This window comes from Octopus sinensis, unplaced genomic scaffold (genome assembly GCF_006345805.1).
Source record: "Octopus sinensis unplaced genomic scaffold, ASM634580v1 Contig10136, whole genome shotgun sequence".
Lineage (NCBI taxonomy): Eukaryota > Metazoa > Mollusca > Cephalopoda > Octopoda > Octopodidae > Octopus > Octopus sinensis.
This window is the reverse complement of record NW_021832006.1, coordinates 40001-57500: the sequence shown is the minus strand read 5'-3', so window position 1 is coordinate 57500 and position 17500 is coordinate 40001. Positions and strand designations below refer to the sequence as shown.

General features: G+C 38.5%; 1 long non-coding RNA gene across 1 annotated transcript in view; it reads right to left on the bottom strand.

The window, feature by feature from the left end:
- Window positions 1–2170: 2170 nt before the first annotated feature.
- Window positions 2171–17500, bottom strand: part of LOC115228289 — a 40880-nt gene continuing 25550 nt past the window's right edge. Inside the window, exon 2 of the long non-coding RNA XR_003883199.2 lies at window positions 2171–2250. This is a non-coding gene — a long non-coding RNA (uncharacterized LOC115228289). The remainder of the gene's footprint in view (window positions 2251–17500) is intronic.

The following is a 17500-nucleotide window of genomic DNA, read 5'->3' as shown; positions in this document are numbered from 1 at the left end:
ATACGAGAGGGCTCGATATGAATCACGACTATAAGATACCCGGTTTTGGTTAAACTGCACGCAAAATGTGGGAGTAGTTAGGAATCTAAATCGTAGGAGACAGACACACAACTTCTCTTTTATATATAAAGATATATAGGGTATATATTTTCATTCATGTGCGTTAACTACAGCATTAGAATGCTTTAGCTCTTATTTCTAGCAATGTAGGTGCTTCCTAATACCATAGTCACATTTAGTAACAATTATAATTTTCCTTTTTGGTGAAACATTGCAATCTGCTGATCATATTAATTTTTTTTACATATATATATATATAGACACACACACACACTATATATATATATATATATATTCATACATACATATATATATACATATCAACTTGCATATATATATACATATCAACTTGCATATGTATAGTATACATATGTATATGTATATATAATATATTATACATCTATATATATATATATATATGTATATATATAATGTATATATATATATGTGTATATATATATATATAATATATATATATAATATTATAATAATATATAGCTATATATAATATATATATATCATCATATACATGTGTATACATATACATGTGCATATATATATATATATGTTAAATATATATATAAATATATAGTATATATATATACACATACACTCACTACATACAGATATGAAAACAAACAACACAGCACACAGAAATTCACAGATCAGTAAAATATCAATAATCAATAAACCAAAGAACCATGCCCACCCACCCACCCTACACAAATATAAACACCCATTGACTTGGTCAGGGATCAATCCTCAATCACCAATCAATCACTATGGCTCCATTGAACTAATCATCAAACATAAGCACTACATCCACTCTCTCTCTCTCTCTCTCTCTTATTCTCTGTATTTTTCTCTCCTTCTCTCTCTACCCTTCTGTCTCTACCCCTCTCCCTCTCTACCCTTCTCTCTCTACCTCACTCTCTCTCTCTCTACCCTTCTCTCTCTACCTCTCTCCTTCTCTACCCTTCTCTCTCTACCTCTCTACCCTTCTCTCTCTACTTCTCTCCCTCTCTACCCTTCTCTCTCTATCTCTCTCCCTCTCTACCCTTCTCTTTCTACCTCTCTCCCTCTACTTTTCTTCTCTCTACCTCGCTCCCCTCTCTACCTTCTCTCTCTACTCTCTCCCCTCTCCTACCCCTTCCTCTCACCTCTCCTCCTCTCTACCCTTCCCTCTCTCCCTCTCTACCCTCTCCTCTTCTCTCCCTCTCTATAACCCTCCTCTCCTCTCTTAAACTTCTCTCTCCCTCTCTACCCTTCTCTCTCCCTCTCTACCCTTCTCTCTCCCTCTCTACCCTTCTCTCTCCCTCTCTATCCTTCTCTCTCCATCTCTCCCTCTCTCCATCTCTATCCTTCTCTCTCTCCCTCTCTACCCTTCTCTCTCTCCCTCTCTATCCTTCTCTCTCTCCCTCTCTACCCTTCTCTCTCTCCCTCTCTCCCTCTCTACCCTTCTCTCTCTACCTCTCTACCTCTACTTTTCTCTCTCTCTCTCTCCCATCTCTGCCTTTTTCCGTCTCTGCCCCCTCCCCCCTCTCTCTTTATATCTCCCCATCTTTCCTCATCCCTATATTTGTCTGCCTCACCCTCCCTTCTTCTTCCCCCTTCTCTATTTCACTTTCCCTCTCTCTTTCTTCTTCACTCCTCTCTCTATCTCTCTCTCTCTCTCCTCACTGTTTCTGTCATATTCAGTCTCCCTCTTTACCTTTCTCCTCTCTCTCTCTCCCTCTCTCTCTTTCTCTCCATCTTACAATCTCAGTCATTCTTTCCTCCCTACCTTCTTTCTTTCTTTCTTTCTTTCTTTCTTTCCTTATTTTTTCTTTCTTTATTTTCTCTCTTATTTTTATCTTTATCTTTCCTTCCCTCCTCTCTCACTCACTCACTCACTCTCTCTCCTCTCTCTCTCTCTCTCTCTCTCTCTCTCTCTCTAAAACAAAACAACAACAACAACAGCAATAAACATAAAAGAAAGGAAACAAATGCTAAAAAAATGACAAAAAAAACAAAAAATAATCCAACCAACCCACCAACCCACAAACCCACCAACCTGGCCAACCACAATAATAAAAAGACAAACAGACAGACATAGAACTCTTGGACTTACCGACTTCCTTGGCGACGGTGGAAGCAGTGATACCATCAACATCCGGACTAATACGGAAGGTGACTTGACCGTTCTTAAGTCTGAAATTAAAGAGATTTGGACAGACATGATGAGTTGTGATGGTGGTGGGATGACGAGGGAGGAGGGGAGGAGGAGAAAAAGGTTAATGACTGTAGCAGTGATGGGGGTTGTCATGGTAATGGTAATGGTAATGGTGATGGTGGTCAGCATGGTACTGGTTGGTGGTAGTGGAGGTAGTAATGGTGATGGTGGTAGTAGTGGTGGTGGTGGCAGTGGTGGTGGTGGTCATGGTGGTTGTGGTGGTGAAGGTGGTAGTAGTAGTAGATATAGTGATGCTGGTAGAGATAGTGGTGATGTTAAGGTGGTAGTGGTGGTGGTGGGGGTGATGGTGGTGGTAGTGGTGGTGGTGGTAGTGGTGGTGGTGGTAGTGGTGGTGGTGGTAGTGGTGGTGATGGTAGTGGTGGTGGTGGTCATGGTGATTGTGGTGGTGAAGGTGGTAGTAGTAGTAGTTATAGTGATGCTGGTAGAGATAGATAGTGGTAGCAGTAGTGGTGATGGTAAGGTGGTAGTGGTGGTGGTGGTGGTGGTAGTGGTAGTGGTGATGGCGGCGGCGGTGGTGGTGGTGGTGATTGTGATGGTGCAGGTGATGTTGGTCTTCATGGTATTGGTGGTGGTGGCGGCGGCAGTTATTGTTGTAGTAGTGGTAGTGGTGTTGATGGTGGTGGTGATGGGGTCAGTAGTGGTGTTGGTCATCATGGTATCGGTGGTGGTGACAGTTTTGGCATTGGTGGTTGTAGTAGTTGTGATGGTCATCATGGAAGTGGTGGTAGTAGTGGCAGTGGTAGTGCTGTATATGATGGTGCAGGTTGTGGTCACCATCGATGTGGTAGAGGTGTGGTGTTGTATATATCTGGAAGTGAGTGGTGGTGGTGGTGGTTGTAGTGGTTGTGGTGGTGGTGTTTGCATGGGTGATGTGATGTAGTAGAGACGGTAGTGTTGTAGTGGTATGTGTGTGTAGTAGTGCTGTGGTGTGTGTGTGTGTGTGTGTGAGACAGAGAGTGAAATGGAAAGATAGATAGATTCATGGAGAGAGAGAGAGAGAACGAAAAAGTGAGAAAGAGAGAAAGAAAGAGAGAGAGAGAACTGAAGGGGGTGTTAAAGGGTGCTGATGGTAGGGACATATTTATGATTGGTGAACAAGTGTTACCTTAGTCTGCAGGCTGGGGACAGCTGACACTTTCCATAATACCCAGCAAAATAAGCTGAGAGTTTTCATAATATAATAGTCATGATTATGGAATGGCAACAGAAAAAAGATGGTATAGGCATATCCCAGAAAAGATCTTAGAGAAAGACAAAGCAGCCATACTCTTGGATATACCATTATACAAATAGAGATATTAAGGCTAATAGACTGGATATAGTTGACGGATCACCAAGAAAAAAATGCCTTCTAATTGATGTATCAATCCCAACAAATGACAATATATCTCTAAATGAAACAGAGAAACTCTCAAAATACAAAGATCTGGAAATAGAGATAACCCAAATGTGGAACCTAAAAACAGAAACAATCCCTATAATAATAGGTGCATGGTTAGAGCGTCGAGCTTACGATCGTGAGGTTGTGAGCTCGAATCCCGGACCGGGCTGCGTGTTGTGTTCTTGAGCAAGGCACTTTATTTCACGTTGCCCCAGTTCACTCAGCTGTAGAAATGAGTTGCGACGTCACAGGTGCCAAGCTGTATCGGCCCTTGCCTTTCCCTTGGACAACATTGGTGACGTGGAGAGGGGAGGCTGGTATGCATGGGCGACTGCTGGTCTTCCATGAAACAACCTTGCCCAGACTTGTGCCTCAGAGAGTAACTCTCTAGGTGCAAACCCATGGTCAGTGTCTGACCGAAGGGGGTCACTAGGTATTGTTAAAAAACATTCAAACAAATGCATAACCTAAACACCAGGACTTACAAATATAACATACACAAAACAGAACAACAAGGCACCATACACATCCTATATAAAGCACTTTTAATACAGGGAAAATAAGAGCCCCAAACAAACTGCAGCACATACCCAAGGCACACAGAGCTGTGCTTGGTAGTGCAGTGAAAGAACATGATAAAAATAAGACGACTGAATAATATTGTAAAAGGATTTTGTAACTCCTCACAAAGGTAAATAGACAATACAAAGAGCAAAATGCAATTGCAATAGATATTTTATTGGTCTGATCAATATTTTGACAACTTGCCTGTTTTTATTGAGTTTAAAAGGAAAAGTAATACAGAGAAATTCAAAATTATAGAAATTCAAATTCAAAAGTTTGAATGAGGGCAACCTGTGTACCCACTTTCACAGAATGTCATTATCAGTCTTCAATAATAATTATAATAATAATCCTTTCTACTATTGGTACAAGGCCTGAGACTTTGGAGGAGGGGACTAGATGATTACATCAACCCCAGTACTCAACTTGTACATGATTTATCAACCTCGAAAGGATGAAAGGCAAAGGCGACCTCGGCAGTATTTGAACTTGAAAGTAGCAGCAGATGAAATACTGTTAAGCATTTCACCCAGCATGCTAACAATTCTGCCAGCTCACTGCCTTAATAATAATAATAATAATAATAATAATAATAATAATAATAATAATAATAATAATAATAATAATACTGTAAGCACAAGGTCTGAAATTTTGGGGGAGAGTGCTAGTCAATTGCATTGCCTTCCCACTGCATAACTGGTACCTAATCTATCAACCCCAAAAGGATGAAAGGCAAAGTCAGTATTTGGTCTCCTTTCTTTACTATAATGGTCTCTGTTCCTCAGAACAGGCAGGTTTGTGCCCCCATCATTTAAACACTCCAAGCTCATTTGTTTCTATTTCTTTCATCCCCACCCCTGCCATGCTGTGTCCCACCTCCTCAGGTCCTATATTAACCACTGCGACCAGTCATTTTCCTCCACAGCATTGCCTTCCCACTGAAATCTTCTTCCAGCTCATGTCTTTTCTTCAGTCGTTGATATATATTTAAGTAGGCTATTAAGGGAGTCAGGGGCCAGCAAATAAAACAAAAGAAAAGGGGGAGAGAGAGTTCAAATGTAGATAGAAGACCAGAGGACAGATTGACAGATGTAGGGATAGAAAAACTGAAATGTTGACAGAAGACAAGGAAGCAGATTCAGAGAAAGGGGAAGAACCTTCGGAGACTGATTGACAGATGAAGATATAGTCACCCCCAAAAAAGGGATAGAAGAATTGAGATGTAGACAGAAGACAAGGGGGTAGATTCACTGAAAGGGACAGAACCTACATGGAGGCAGAAGACATGGGAACAGATTCATAAATAAAGATATAGGAGCCCAAAAGAGGTATGAAAAATTGAGGTGGAGACAGAAGACAAGGGGGCAGATTCACTGAAAGGGACAGAACCTACATGGAAGCAGAAGACAAGGGGACAGATTAACAGATGCAAACAAGCCAAAAAGGGATAGAAAAACCAAGATGTAGACAGAAGACAAGGGAGCAGAATGATAAAAGGAGACAGAAACATGATATAGACAAGAAATAGGGTACATATTGATACATGAAGACACAAGAAGTCAGAAAGGGACAAGAATGAGATATACACTAAAAATAAAGGGACAAGTCGACAAGCAGAAGTCAGAAATGGACAGAAAATAGATTTAGACCAAAGATAAGGGGACAGATTTACAGAAAGGGACAAAAGTTAGCTGGAGAAGACAAAGGGATAAATCATTAGATGAAGGTATAAGGAGACAAAAGGGGTTAAGAGTTAGATGTAAACAGAAGACCATGGGGACAGGGTGAGAGACTAAAACCAGTTGTAGACTGAACAGAAGGGGACGACAGAAAGTTAGCTGGAGAAGACAAAGGGATAAATCATTAGATGAAGGTATAAGGAGACAAAAGGGGTTAAGAGTTAGATGTAAACAGAAGACCATGGGGACAGGGTGAGAGACTAAAACCAGTTGTAGACTGAACAGAAGGGGACGACAGAAAGTAGACACAGAAGACAAAAGGACAAAGACTTCAGAAGTGAGAAAGGGTTAAGGGTTAGATATAAAGAGAAGACAAAAGGGAGAGATTGACAGAAAGGGTCATAAACGACTGAAAATAGGGGAGAGCCTGAGAGTTGAAGACATCGTAAAAAGTCAGAAAGGGACAGAATTCAGATAAAGGAGGGAATAAGGGGACTGACTAAGAAATGGAGGAGGCAAACATAAAGAAAATGATGACAATGACAAACAATAGCAGAGATAGAGAGAGAGAAAGAGAGACGATAGGGAGAAGAGAAAGGAGAAAGAGGAGAGATAGGAGGAAGAGAAAGGAGAAAGAGGAGTGATAGGGGAGAGAGAAAGCAAGTGTTGTGTTCCAAAGCATCTTCCTAAATATCATGGTAATTAAAGAGTCTTATCGTTTGGCAGAACCATTAGAAGAGAAAGGATTTGCTGTATATTTATCTACTGTCTAGTAGGTTCAGAGAATCTCTGCCGTTAAATACTAAATGCCACCATCATTGTCACTACTACTACTACTACTACTACTGCTGCTGCTGCTGCTACTACTACTACTACTACTACTACTACTACTACTAATAATAATAATAATAATAATAATGATAATAATGATAATAATAATAATAATAATAATGATAATAATAATAGTAATAATAATGATGATGATAATAATAATGATAATAATAGTGATAATAATGATAATGATGATAATAATAATAATAATAACGATAATGATAATAATAATAATGATAATAATAATAATAATAATAATGATAATAATAATAGTAATAATAATGATGATGATAATAATAATGATAATAATAGTGATAATAATGATAATAATGATAATGATGATAATAATAATAATAATAACGATAATGATAATAATAATAATGATAATGATAATGATGATGATAATAATAATAATAATAATAATAATGATAATGATAATATTACTGCAACAGTAGTAGAAGGATTAGCAATAATGGTAACAGCAAAAACAATTACAAGGACAATGTTAATGGCAAGAGGAGGGGGGGGGGGAGGGAGGAAAAAGAAGGGAGGAGGAGGAGGAGGAGAGGAGAGGAAGGATGAAGAGGAAGGGGAAGGAAAAGGAGAAGAAAAAAAGGAGGAGGTAGAAGTTCAGTGACGACATTGACAAGAATCTGCTACTAAAGTTGGTACCAAGTTCAGGGGTGAGTGTGTTGGTGGTGGTGGTGGTTGTGGTGGTGGTGGTGGTGGTGGTGTTGGTGGTGGGCAACAACAATAACAACAACAACAAAGTTTGCTTCAAGAGCTGAAACAAATATTCATCTTATTTTCAAGATTTGTTGCAGATATTGTCGCAAATCCCCTGGATCTGCAAACAAAGGATAAAATGATGGAAACAGTTAAGCCCTTAAAAGGCTTAATAGGGGTCAAGATTGCTCAACATGGACCCCTTCACCTTTCTTCACACACCTGCACACAAATAAAAGAGATACCTACAACATCAACAACACACACACATCTCACTCATTCTCTCTCTCTCTCTCTCTCTCTCTCTCTCACTTTCTCACTCCTCTTCCCTTTTGGCTTCTGTGTGTATATAATGTGTATACACACATACATACATATATGTATACACACACACACCACACACACACACACACACATATATATATATATATATGTGTGTGTGTGTGTGTGTGTGTTTGTATGTAGGTAGGTGTATACATATATATATGATGTGTGTGTATACACGCAGAAGCCAAAAGGGCAGGAAAATGACAGAGAAAGTGAGAGAGAGGAGTGAGATGTATGTGTTAATGATATTGTAGGTGTCTCTTTTATTTGTGTGCAGGAGTGTATATATATATGTATATATACAATATATGTATATATATACATATGTATATATATATGCATAATGTATATATATCTATAATACATATGTATATATATGCATGTATGAATATATATATATATATATATACATAGGTATATATATTATTATATATATATATATATATAATATATATATATATATATATATATATATATTACTATATATACATACATATATGTACATATATGTATATTATATATGTATATATATTTATATATATATATATATATATATATATATATATATATATGTAGGTTCCGGGTTGAGTCGGGGTTAACCACTGTAAATAAGGTACTCAATACATAGTAGAGTAAAGTAATTCATTTTATAGAAGGAGCTTCTACAGGACTAGAACTGTTTCATTCAGATGAAATCTTCAGGAAGCTGGCTGTCAAAATAAGTTCTGGTATTTATGCCTTTAGGCAGATTTAATGGAGTGGTGGTGGCAGGGGGGACGTTTTTTGGGTAGGTTGGTATTTAGGAGATAAACAGGGCACAAGCTATTGTTCTTAGGGGAGTGGTCATGTATATATGTATATGTATATATGTATGCATGCATGTAGGTAGGTAGGTAGGTAGGTAGGTAGGTATATATGCATATATACACACATGTGAGCCTCTCAGTTTTCATCTTACCAAATCTATTTGAGGTCTGCCAAAGTTTACTAAATCGCTACGACAACGAGGGTGAGGAATTTTCGAGCAGAATAGTCACAGAAATGAAACATGGGTCCATCATTATGAGGCAGAATCCAAAAGACAGAGAATGGAATGGAAACATCCTGGCTTGCCAGCGACAAAGAAATTCAAGACTCAGTGTTCTGTGCGAAAGGTGAGGCTAACCCTTCTTTCAGACTCAAAAGGGCCTATACTGGAGTGGAGGAGCAATGGCCCAGTGGTTAGGGCAGCGGACTCGCGGTCATAGAATCGTGGTTTCGATTCCCAGACCGGGCGTTGTGAGTGTTTATTGAGCGAAAACACCTATATCTCCACGAGGCTCCTGCAGGGGGGGGGGTGATCCCTGCTGTACTCTTTCACCTCAACTTTCTCTCACTCTTACTTCCTGTTTCTGTTGTACCTGTATTTCAAAGGGCCGGCCTTGTCACTCTCTGCGTCACGCTGAATATCCCCGAGAACTATGTCAAGGGTACATGTGTCTGTGAAATGCTCAGCCACTTGCACGTTAATTTCACGAGCAGGCTGTTCTGTTGATTCGGATCAACCGGAACCCTCATCGTCGTAACCGACGGAGTGCTTCCACCATACTGGAAAACCACCTGGAAAAGAGGTGTACGATCAACAGTGCAAGATTGAGGGCTTTGCTGTCCCACAAACTGAAGCCAGCAATTTGCATCAGATGCCCAGACCATTGATACCATTAACCAATTGGGTTTTGAGGTGCTGGAATACCCTGCCTACAACCCGGATCTCATCCCTTCCAACTATCAAATCTTTGGACTGCTCAAAGATGGTTAATGAGGTCATCGATTTTCTATGGATGAAGATGTGGAGGCAGTGGTGCATAAATGGTTGCATGACCAAATGACGCAGTTTGTGTCAAATAGCTAGCTTAAGGCAATGGCCTCATGGAGCTAATCAGCGACAGCTTTAGTCTTATATTTATAAGACTGCCATATTAGTATGGCGATAACTATTCATTTCCAGTAATGCTGCCGTAATCTCTTTTAGAGAGACTTAGTAATTTTAATATTTCTATTATTGAAAACAAGTGGATGTATTCCACCGAAACTAGGTAAATAAAGCCTTCGAACTGAGACGATCAGTAGCGACACCTGCAAGTCTGACTACGCTGCATTGATAAGGGGCAACAACCCTGAAACGTCGTCTGTAGCTGTCTGACTGGCAGGATGAAGTGGCTGACCTCCCTTGTTCGAAGGTTATAATGGACGCAGGTTGTGTGTCATATAGCTAGCTAGAGGCAGTGGCCTCTTGGAGCTAATCAGCGACAGCTTTAGTCTTATATTTATAAGACTGCCATATTAATATGGCGATAACTATTAATATATATATACTAGCAGTATCGCCTGGCGTTGCTCGGGTTTGTAAGGGAAATAACTATATAAGCATCTTTAGAGAGTTACTTCCCTTATAGATGCCAATTCGGGTTTTCTTAGCCATTTCTGTTTTGGTGTTTTCAAGCCATGAAGTCATTGTTCTAAAAGAATGCTGGTCCCCTTGACAACGCTTTACAACGTTGATTTCCTTACACTCCCTTCCCCACAGCTTCACGAGGGAGGGAAGAAGAGGGAGAAGCAAACAGGTGCAGGTGTGACCATGGACGCCAACTCCGCTGCCATCGACACACGAAAAATTATGCATTAAAATGGAATAAAAAATGATGTTAAATTATTTTTAAAATCGTAGACTCATCGTAGATGCGTGCTAATACTCAGACGGGCTCGATATGAATCACGACTATAAGATACCCGAATTTGGTTAAACTGCACCGCAAAATGTGGGAGTAGTTAGGAATCTAAATCGAAGGGGACAGACACTCACACAACTACAGTTTTATATATATATATATATATATATATATATATATAGATAGATAGATAGATAGATAGATAGATAGATAGATAGATAGATAGATAGGTAGATAGATAGATAGATAGATAGGTAGATAGATAGATAGATAGATAGATAGATAGATAGATAGATAGATAGATAGATAGGTAGATAGATAGATATGTTTCTTTATTAGCCACACAGGGCTGCACACAGATAGAACAAATTACAAGGTAGAGCTTAGATAGATAGATAGATAGATAGATAGGTAGATAGATAGATAGATAGATAGATAGATAGATAGACAGACAGACAGATATATGAAGTTTGCATCCCGACCGTATGGTTCCAGGTTCAGTCCTATTGCGTGGCACCTTGGGCAAATGTCTTCTGCTGTAGCTTCAAGCCTACCAAATCCTTGTGCGTAGATTTGGTAGACGGAAACTGAAAGAAGCCTGTCGTATATAGATTTTTATCTATGTTATCTTTCATTTCTTTCATTTCTTACTTGTTCCAGTGTTGAGACTATGGCCATGCTGGAACACCACCCTGAAGGATTTTAGTTGAACAAATTGAACCCAGCTATACTTATCTCTTTAGCATGGTACTTATTCTATCAGTCTTATTTCTTGAACTGCTAAGTTGAGGGGATCTAAACATACCAACACTGGTTGTCAAGTGGTGTTGGTGCTGGTGGGGGCAAACACACACACACACACACACACACACAAATGTATATTGCGCTCATCTCACATAAAAAGTACTCAGTCCACTCAGAAGGGGGATTAGAGTTAGGAAGGTCATCCAGCCATAAAAAAAAAAAACCATTGAAAGAACATTTCAGTACCGGTTTCAGTCATTTGAGACCTTCCTGGCTCCTGTCAATCCATCCAAGCCAAAATGGAAAGCAGAAATTCAACAGACCATTGATTGCAATCCCAGAAAGTCTATGAGGTCAATTGCAAAAGATCTCCATGTGTCAGAAGGAACAGTCAGAAATGTTGTCCATGAAGACATCATAAATAAGTCTTATATGATAAGGAAAGGTTAATTTGTCAGAAAAAGCAAAAGAAAATCACTACATCAGATCTAAAAAGGTTCTTAAACAAACTGAAAAATTCAGTAGAAGATTTGATTTGGATTTTCCCAAACGAGAAAGTCTCTCACAAAGATCAAAAAGTTAAGAGAAGAAATGACAGAAGTTCCAAGTGTTATGCATACAAAATTTCCTGCAACTGTCATGGTTTTAGTGGTTGTCAGCAATAAAGGACATGTGAGGCCTCCTTACTTCTTTCTACAAGGCCTTAGAGTTAACTCTGCCACCTACATTGAAGTCTTTAAAATAATTGTTAAGCCCTGGATAGACAGTGTATGCAATGGAAGGCCATATGTGTTTCTGTATGACTCTAGTAACACAGGAATGGATGGTTGAAAATTTTCATGATCACATAACCCCTAACATTTGGCCTCCTAATTCCTCAGATCTCAATCCATTGGACTATTACATGTGGTGCGCTGTTGAAAGAGAGTTCAATGAACACACCCATAACACCAAAGATTCCTTGAATGCTACCATACTCAGAGTAATGTCCAAAATGAACCAAGACCACTTGCTTTGAGCATGTAGGGGATTTAGATCTCATATAGAAGCAGTTGTTGAAGCTGAAGGTGGCTTCATTGAATGACATTATAGAAAAGAAGGTTTATTTTTATCCTCATAGCATTTTTTGATAAATAAAGTTATTATCTGTTATTATATATCTGTTTTTTCTTAATAAACATAAATCTGCCCTCAAATATTTTATGCATCCTCTATGTGTGTGTGTGTGTGTGCATATATATATATATATATATATATATATACATATATGTATGCATGTACGTATATATGTATATATACACACATGTACAAACACACACATGCACATAAAGTGTAGGGAAAACATATATATATATATATCTTATACCTGGACCTAATATCTTATACCTGGACCTAGAGGCGTGGGCATATACATGTGTGTATGGAGTGATGGGCGCGCGTATATACATGTGAGCGTGTACGCGCGTAATGTCCGTGTATATATGCGGATATTCTGTTGTATGTATGTGTGTGTACGCGCGTGCATGTGGGTGCGGTGTGTTTTATGTACGTGTTTACACGCGAGTGCGTGTGTATGCTTATAGGCTTGGAGGCGTATATGTACGCGTGTATGTGGGTGTATATATCCATGATGATATGTATGTACTAGAGTCCATTAATTCAAGGAACCAGATTAAATGCTCATCAGCTCTGATTTACAACGCATTAAGTCCCCAGACGAAACTGTTGATGTACTGACAATTCTACAACTAAATTTTATCAATCTCCTGACCACCATGCTTGGTCCATAACCTCTATACATCCTTATCTTTACATTCTTTACATTTTTATCATGTTTTTATCAGGTTTTTTTTTACTTTATTTCTATTTCTATTTTTACTTTATATTTCTTTATACCCCCTTTACATCTACTTACAACCCTTTATCCTCTACATTTTTATATTATTCTATACTTACACTTTTTATACATTTGTTATCCCTCGTCCGAACTCTCACCCCTCCATCTTCACCTCTATATATGTATTTATTTATTTACATTACCTCAACATCCAATTTTCCTCATTCTACATTGAGAGAAAAAGAGATGGACGCTTCAACTCATGCTGCTGCCGCATTATGTCGTACGTGAATGAGAGGATTTGCATCCCCAACCAAGAATTTTTGATGTAACACATGTCCTTGTGGAAGCTGTGGTGCGCGGCTGAAGAATGCCACAGACCATACATTATGCATTGTTATAAATCTGTCTAATAAAGGCCCGAAACATATGTACCGCTGAATCCTTCGCATCATGTTTTTATTTTATTTTGATCAATTTACTCCACCACCTACACCACCAAACGGTATACACAGGTGCTTATAATTATCAAGTACTCACCCCGAATTTCTATATATATATATATATATAAAGTTAATCCAAACATGAAAACACAACAACGCGAGGATGTGGAACAAATATAGTATTATTGGACGCTCAGGAAGGAAGGGAAGAAGGAGGGCTTTACGTTTCGAGCAGAGCTCTTCGTCAGAAACATAGGAAAAGGAAAAATCCAAAGAAGGGAAGACAAAGGAAAAAAAATCGCCAACGGTACACAGGCGGTACACACACACACTCACACACACAGATACACACATATAGGCAATCAATCATAAAATATCTTTTACACCAAAAAGGTCATTTAAAAATGTCCTCTAGTATTCACACACATTCAGCCGTGTGTGAAGTTAAGCATACATAAATATCACCAAAAAGATTAATTAATAGTGGTTACACACAGTCGTTAGACACCACAGAAAACTATGAAGTATGACCAAGAACAGCCAGCCACGTTAGGGGATGGGTGGGGTGGGGTGGGGGTCTAGAATAACGAAGGGAATTTTGTAAAAAATTAAAAAAAAAAGGAAAAGAAAAAGAACGAAAAATGCTATGAAAATGATTTTTTGTTTTTTATCCATCCCATAAGAACACTGAAAAGGGGACAGATAAACAGAAGGACTTTGTATAGGGTGAGCAGATATAATACATAGCACTACTACTACTACTACTAATGCAGATACTACTACTACTACTGCTACTACTACTACTACTACTAATGCAGATGCTATTACTACTACTACTACTACTACTACTACTACTAATGCAGATGCTGCTACTACTACTACTACTACTACTACTACTACTAATGCAGATGCTATTACTCTACTACTACTACTACTACTACTAATGCAGATACTACTACTACTACTGCTACTACTACTACTACTACTAATGCAGATGCTATTACTACTACTACTACTACTACTACTACTAATGCAGATGCTGCTACTACTACTACTACTACTACTAATGCAGATGCTATTACTACTACTACTACTACTACTACTACTACTACTGCTACTACTAATGCAGATGCTACTACTACTACCAATGCGGATGCTATTACTACTACTACTACTACTACTACTACTACTAATGCAGATGCTACTACTACTACTACTACTAATGCAGATGCTATTACTACTACTACTACTACTACTACTACTACTACTGCTACTACTAATGCAGATGCTACTACTACTACCAATGCGGATGCTATTACTACTACTACTACTACTACTGCTACTACTAATGCAGATGCTACTACTACTACTACTACTAATGAAGATGTTATTACTTCTACTACTACTACTTCTGCTACTACTGCAACAGAACTACTAGTATGGCTGAAGCTCTATATTACAACTACCTTACTTCTACTACTACTACTACTACTATTTCTCCTCCTACTACTACTACTACTTCTACTATTACTACTGCTACTACCACCACCACTACAGCCACAACTAATTTTTCACTTTCTACTACAATTTCTACTACGCACTACTGCAGCTACTAGTATTGCTACTACTGCTACTATTACTACTACTACTACTTCTACAACTATACCTACTACAACTTATACTACTTACAAATTCAGTTACTACTACTACTACTGCTGCTACTACTAATAGAATAAGTACTTATTGTATTGTTCTCTTATTGCTGAACTGCAAAGTCACTAGACCTGGCATTGGGAGTATCATAATCCAGCCTACTTCTTCATACAATCTCCATCTTCATTCTCTTTTCTCTTTCATTCAAATTTCTTTCATCTAATTGAAACCCAATGCCAAGAAGCAATGAGCAACATCAGCAATAGCAGTGGAGGCGCAATGGCCCAGTGGTTAGGGCAGCGAACTCGCGGTTGAAGGATCGCAGTCTTGATTCCCAGACTGGGCATTGTGTGTTGAGCGAAAACACCTAAAGCTCCACGAGGCTCCGGCAGGGGGTGGTGGTGACCCCTGTTGTACTCTTTCGCTCCAGCATCAAGTGGAGGCGCAATGGTCCAATGGTTAGGGCAGCAGACTCACGGTCGGACGATCGCGGTTTCGATTCCCAGACTGGGCATTGTGTGTTGAGCGAAAACACCTAAAGCTCCACGAGGCTCCGGTAGGGGGTGGTGGCGACCCCTGTTGTACTCTTTCGCTCCAACTTTCTCTCACTCCTGCTTCTTGTCCCCGACTTTCTACGCAACCGCTGAGCCTGGATGCACATTCATCCATCCGTCGATGCTCTCGGTGTCGGGGGTTGACCTGCTTTCTCTTCTGCGGGTCTTACAAATAGCAAAGGACCACGTTTCGGACTTGTCCCACAAAAGAGGCGGGATTTTGTGAGCTCTGGGACGAAAACTGCTTCGCTCACCAAACAAACAAGCAGCATTAGAAACAGTAGTAGTAGTAGTAGTAGTAGTAGTAGCAGCAGCAGCAGCATTAGTAGTAGCAGTCTAAAAAAAGTACTTGTCTCTAAATTGTGGAGGGAACGTTTTGGAAGGAGCAGACCCAGGAAGGTGTGGGACGAAGTGGTGAGAAAGGATCTACAGACGCCAAGCCTCACAGAGAGGATGACAAGGGACCATAGTAAAATCGTGGTTGCCCTGGCATACAGGCATATCCCCTACATCTCTCTTCAGCTGAACGACCCTAATCTTGTAGGCTCATGGGTACTCGTGCCACATAGCAAGCACCTGTGCCGATGTCGGGTAAAAGCACCTATGCTGGTGCTGTGTAGAAGCATCCAGAACACTCTGTAAAGTGGTTGGTATTAGGAAGGACATCAAACCATAGAAACAATGCCAAGACTGACATGGGGCCCGGGCAACCCTGAGATGATCAGCACCTGTCAAACCCTCCAAGCTATGCCAGCATGGAAAACAAACATTAAATGCTGCTGCTGATGATGATGATATACATATACATATATATGTATACGAATATATATACACACATATATATATATACACATATATACTTACACATATATATATACATATATATATATACACACACATATATATATATATACATATATATATATACATATATACATATATATACATATATATACATATATATATATATACGTGCCCCAGTATGGCCACAGCTCATGAGCTGAAACTGGAAAAATCAAATATATTATACATATATATATACATATATACATAGATATATATATACATATATGCATATATATACATATATATATATATACATATATATATACATCTATATATATATACATATATATATATGTATACATATATATATATGTATACATATATATATTTATATATATATATATATATACACATATATATGTATATATATACCACACACACACACACATATATATATACAGGTATAATTTAAAAATAGGATAAAATCTTTTTAAGAATTTATCAAGTAGTTAGCGTGAAAAACCTCATAAGGGAAAAATCCATCAATTATTCCTCTTAAATATATTTACTTATATTAAGAGCATTACTATACATAAATGCCTCATGCTAGGAGGGACTCTGAGGCATTTATGTATAGTAATGCCCTTAATATAAGTAAATATATTTAAGAGAAATAATTGATGGATTTTTTCCTTATGAGGTTTTTCACACTAACTACTTGATAAATTCTTATAAAGATTTTATCCTATTTTTAAATTGTAAATTTAACCGAAATATATTCAGTGCTGAATTTTATTCTGCATAAACACATGTACCACGATGCTATTTGAAAAGCCTGCCTTCAACATAGATATATAAGGGTGAACAATTCTATGTATTATGCTTGATACATTTGGTGTTCGTATGGTATGTTGATTTTTTGTTCATTTTTATGTGTCTTGAATTATGCTTGCACTGATGATTAAAAAGTGCAT